At 38.7% G+C, this 5,789-nt stretch overlaps 1 protein-coding gene across 5 annotated transcripts in view; it reads left to right on the top strand.

The window, feature by feature from the left end:
- The window catches only part of LOC116687296 (poly(rC)-binding protein 3), a 194,033-nt gene that overhangs the window by 49,308 nt on the left and 138,936 nt on the right, over window positions 1-5,789 (top strand). For 4 of the 5 annotated variants that reach the window (XM_032512570.1, XM_032512568.1, XM_032512569.1 and 1 more), the window contains exons 2-3: window positions 4,206-4,263; window positions 4,468-4,533. The exons of the other annotated variant lie outside the window; for it this stretch is intronic. The gene's annotated coding sequence lies outside the window, so the exon portion shown is untranslated. The remainder of the gene's footprint in view (window positions 1-4,205; window positions 4,264-4,467; window positions 4,534-5,789) is intronic. 5 annotated transcript variants of the gene reach the window in all.

Genomic DNA, 5,789 nt, shown 5'->3' with positions numbered 1-5,789 from the left:
CATGATGATGCACAACATTTTTATTTATTCTTCAGATTTTTGTTTCTCTTTGAAAGCGTCGTTAATGGCAACAAGTGAACAATTTCTTTCTGCCACTGACTGACATATTTCGGCTTGTTTTACCAGCCCCTCTGCTGTCAGGAGACAGGGTCGGGGTGGTGGTTCAGCACGGCGCTGTCCCTCAAAGCTCACGGTTGCCTGGCTATGACCCATGAAAGAAAACAAGGGTTAAATAAAAGACTGCATAAACACTGCCACTGTGTGTTTATTTCAATATAGGAACAGCTACAGGTAGGCCAAAGAGTTAAGCCTGTATATTACTATTAGGAGTACATTTGTCAAGGATGTATAACGTAATTAAACTTCAGCTGGAGTCCGATTTACTACGGCAACACTGTTGACCGCATCAGTGATCTCTTTCCATTCCGCATTCTTTCTAAAACCTTTACTACCAGTTTTCAGGCTGCCAAACAGTAGATGTGTTACTTCAAATGAACCTGAGATGTCAGGGTTTCAATCTCCACCTCTGAAAAGTGTCGCTTCTTAGCCAGATTTCATCTTGCCATATGGTAAATTATAGTGGCGAGGCCTTAAAAACCGAGAATATATTGGGGCGTGATTGTTTCCAGACGCTTAATTTATTAATGTACGACCATTCTTTTCTCTGACTAGTGTGATAAGAACGTTTCATGAATCCCAAGTGAAGCCTGTCGTAAGAGGATTTCTGCGCTCATACAGCACTGGTTTCTACGTTAGGTTCATAAATGACAGCCACCTGCCACATCACACAGATCCTCTCAATCCACCTGGTTATTGTACGCGTTTCACTTGCTGAGGACCGGACTAAGGTCAAAAGCCCCTGAAGGATTTTCCCAAGAAGAAGTGAAGATGGCTGAAGTACAGGCGTGGCAGAGCATTACCAGAGAGGATACCCAAATGTTTGCAGATTGTCTTTAGGTCAGAGAAATCTGTCAGTCAATAACTGTCAATTGCCTGGCGACCCCCATAAATTATGTCCCGACCCCCCGGGTCTAAACCATTTTATTTAGATGAAACGGGAAGTGGTAGCCCCAAATATGTTTATAACAATCCCTCCATTGCCCAGGGAAACAACGTGCCCAAACATCTCTAGTGGTGAAAAGTTAAAAACTGTAATTTACAACAGAAAACGTGGATAATAATTTTACTATTTGCCTTCTCATCCAAACAGGATAACGGAAATAGTTAGTAGTTATCTGACAATGATAATACCTCAGCATACAGCCGTAGCTCTGTATTGCGTGAGTTTTGTGTCGAGAGAAACATTAGGAAATAGGAACATATTGTCAACAACTTTCAATTTTAAAAATACTGGTCTCCAAACAACTTGGAGGACAGGGACCTTTCTATAAATCTATAGCAGATACAATGTTATAGTGTCCTGTCACTGCGGTCACATTTTAACTGTTTCCATAACAATAAAACTTGCAGTAATGGATATGGAAATGTTTTCATAACGACAAAACTTGCAGTAATGGATGTAAAAATGATATTTTATAATAAGTGTTTTTCAAATATTGTGTGAATTAAAGCTTCTACCAGTGTTCTAAATCTCGCATGAATGTCAAATTTGACAATGTGCCTCAAGGCAGCAATGTTCACATTACTGCAGAGGACAGAGTTTTCTTTTGAACACATAGAAGGGAAATTATTAATTCCAAAATGAGTTCAACTGCTTGCCTTCAATAAAAATGGAGCTAATGTAATTTATTGAAGCCACATTTGACAGAACAGTTCAGAGCTGCACTGGACTGGACACATATCCTATTTTGCATATTTTTCATCACAGTACTGAAAAAATAAATAATTGATTTTTGATACTTTGTGTATTTAATGTAATGATTATTTCAACCCAAATGGATCCCAAGAAATGATTGTTCCTTACAATAATGTCTCAAAATTAAAATCTAATTGGTAGAATGCTGCTAGACGGTTTGGTTTCTGATCTACTTTGTGCTTGGCCCTTGCTTTTGCTCTAACTGACGTTCCAACAAAAGTCAAAAAAAGTTTTGTATAGACCTCAAGTACTGTTTTGAATGAATGAATGTGGGCTCCCAATTTAAAAATAACATTTGACTGACAGAGTGTCTGCAAGAAAATAGTGACAAGTTAATGATACTTATATCATGAATAAATGGTCTTGGGGGGCTTTCAAATAAATATTGGACCTAATATTTAAATTATGATTAGTCATAGTCTTTGCTGAATGGGTCTGATGTTCATTTGTAATAGTTTCACTTCTCTTTTTGGTTCCTGTAATTAATGTACTGTATATGAAAACAAAAACAAAAAAACACATGCCTGACCTGTAGCTGAAGAGGCCTCGCTGAGATCCAAGATGGTGTACACGTCCCTCCTCACTCACAGACGTGAACGCTCATTGGTGGCACTGGTGACTGGGAGGGATTCCCACCGGTGGTCCATTATTTTTTCATGAATCCCCTGGCCAAGCAGAAACAAGACACAGTTATAACATAATTAACACGTGCATAGGCACAGAGGTATGCATTCTAATAAACTTGGTATAAACTGTAAAGGTCATTTTCTGTGTGCACACAAGGTATTATTTTACATATCCATTTTCCACTGTATAGTGTGCTCTGCTGCCTCCCCCTGAACAAATCTTAAACGCTACTTTAATCTTTTTTGTCCGTATGTGCCTTTGTCTCTGTGAGACGAGTAAAAGAGAGAGAGAGAGAGAGAGAGAGAGAGAGAGAGAGAAATGTTCACCGTTAGTGAAGGGCGAGTCCTTCGGCAGACGGGGTCAGCGCTCTAATCTGAGGGAGTAAAGATATCGTGAGGATATTTAATGAGAGGATGAAAGCAGAAGTGAAAGAGGGGGGGATGAGTATTAGCCTTTTTAGATATAATCAAACATTAATACTGCCAGGGGGCTGGAGCATACTGGGGTCCTTTTCATTGACTTTCATGCTGCGTGCTATTAGAGTTTCACCTCTGGGGACTTCCACACCCCCACCCAGACCTCGGTGCAGCGCCAAAGCTAAGAGGGGATGGGATCGTCACCCCGCTTCTGAGGATAAGCTCAATGTGTGTGTGTGTGTGTGTGTGTGTGTGTGTGTGTGTGTGTGTGTGTGTGTGTGTGTGTGTGTGTTAATTGTAGATTATGTGAGGTCTTTTGCTCAAGATGTATGATTTACGCATATTATAACTTTTTTAAACTAATAAAAGGCCCTGAGGAGACTAACATATATTAACCCAGTACTTTATTCTGAGAAGCACTTGAAATACTTTTCTACATTAGGTCTTTTTTGTGTGCATTTCCAGACGAATGCTTCAAGTGTGTAGTTAATTACTTTTGCTGCTATTTCAAGTTTTAGACTTCAGACATGTAAGCAGTGTCCTTATCATACTAGTTCTAATATTTATTAATACATGAATAAAAACAAGTTAGTCCGTGATTGTGTGTGGATTGGTGAATGTCTATAAGACAGCCTCCTTAGTCATTATTTAGAAGCCTGTTTGTGTTCCCTTAAAACCGCAGTTCAGTAGCGATTATTCTAAAGGTTCTTCATTTGTCACGTGCACAACAATTAACAGAATTGTTGGCAATAAAAATCTTAGAACTCGGCACACTTCAGTTTCGTAATCAATTAATCTGTTGATTCTTCTTTTGATTTATCATTTCATCTTTAAAAATCCAGAGAATAAATGTCCAAACACCTTTAAGTTCCCTAAAGCCCGGGGGTGATGGCTTTATATTGCTGGTTTCCCTAAACAAACACGTCAAAGCTTAAAAATATTCAGTTTCCTCATTCTAATGAGCTCCACAAGTAAGAAGTTCATAGAGCGTTCATAGTAGTAGAAGCATTTATCATCTTACTTTTCTTATATCTTTTCTCATCCACTTGTGTTCAGAAAAAAACGCCCGCAGCTTGACCTTCAATGAAGCAGCCAGTCTTTGAAAATCAAACTGCCTTCAAATTGAATGGTGTTTTTCACGTGAAGCACCAACAGAGGGCAGTGGTCCCTTTAAAAAGAAAAAAAGGCTCGGCAGCGCACACTAGGTCAAACCCTGTGTTTGTGTGTGTGTGCGTGTGTGTTTGTGTGTGTGTGTGTGTGGTACAGCTGGGTGTGGCTGGGAATGACTGAGACTCAGTGGGGTATGGGCAGACTGTTCGTCACCAATAACTGAATCTCATTCACAGGAATTCCTCTCCTCTCCTCCCCTGGCCGCTGTCTGTCACAACAACTCAACTGCACAACGTAAGAAACGTTAGCACAACTAACTACTGATCTACTACTGATCACTCAGACTAATATGACCCATGTTAAAAATGGAACCCTTCATGCCTTCCCATCACGCAGCATAATGTAAATATTCATTCTAACGGCAGAGGAGTGCATGGTGTGCTTTCACATATTCAGTGCTTTCTTGCTTTTAATGCAGGATTTCTCTCTTTCAAACAGATCCGGTGAATCCACTTCCAGAATTCATTTGATCTTAATACGCTTCTGCTGGGCAGGCGCAGGAAGGTAGGTGGTTGGGGCTGATTCAGAAGATTCCACCGTTTTTGAAAGATATACAGCCTGGATCACAATCCACCTGGATCACGTTTATGCTCTTCACACTCCACGCTTCTAAGTATACACTACTGGTCAAAAGTTTGGGTTCACTTACAAATTTCCATGCCACTCTATTACAGACAGAATACCAGCTGATCTGAGTGGCTGGCTGATATTTAATGCCACCCATATTTAGATTATATCAAAAATACCTTTGTTGTCCTACCCCACTTAATCTGTTGCAATTTAAAAAAAATACAGAAACAGACTAAATCATGTCATAAGAAGAGCAAAAATCCACTATTACAATGTGAAATTAGTCGAACATAAAAACAATGCATCTTCCTTGTGGAGAACCATCAATTGTATTCTTAAAAAAACATTCTAAAAAGCAGTTACCAAATGAATTTAAGATAGACGATTCTATTGTCTCAGATCCACAACAAATTGCCAAAAGATTTAAAGCCTTTTTTCTGATGTAGGTCTAACATCAGCTTCTAAAATACCATGTAGGCCTTGTTGTGGAGTTGTGCCTGTAGAGTTGAAAATAGCAAAAAACTACACCGGTTTATACAGAAGATGATCCTGCTATTTTTAACAATTATAGACCAATTTCTGTGTTACCAGCCCTGTCCAAAGTTCTTGAAAAACTTGTTTACAAAAGATTAATTCAACATCTGGACAAAAATAATATTTTATATGCATGGTTTTAGGAAACAACACTCTACTTACGTGGCACTTGTCCATTTTTTGACTGAATTATACAAAGCAAAAGATAGAAAAGAAAACAGAAAAAGTATTTTTCTGGATTGTTTAAAAGCATTCAATACCGTTAACCATTTCATTCTATTAAAAAAAACTTTAACATCATGTTATACCAAACAAGTCACTACTCTGGTTCACCAGTTATTTTTCAGACCGGTATCAAACTGTCAACTATAATGGGACAGAATCCCCTCCCCCCTTCCCCTTCAGTGCGGCTTAACACAGGGCTCCATCTTGGGTCCCTTGTTATTTTTATTATATGTTAATGACCTCCCCAATGTCTCAGATAAACTTTCTAAAATCTTATTGGCAGACGATACAAGTGTGGTTTACTACCATCAAAACCCTGACATTTTGATAAAGATGAAGAACTTGACAAGTTATCTACTTGGTTCAAGTCCAACAAAATGTCACTCAAAATCAAAAAAAAAACAAGTTATATATTTTTTGGTATTAAGTCT

The sequence above is a fragment of the Etheostoma spectabile genome, chromosome 4 (genome assembly GCF_008692095.1).
Source record: "Etheostoma spectabile isolate EspeVRDwgs_2016 chromosome 4, UIUC_Espe_1.0, whole genome shotgun sequence".
Taxonomy (NCBI): domain Eukaryota; kingdom Metazoa; phylum Chordata; class Actinopteri; order Perciformes; family Percidae; genus Etheostoma; species Etheostoma spectabile.
This window is presented reverse-complemented; position numbering and strand designations above follow the sequence as displayed.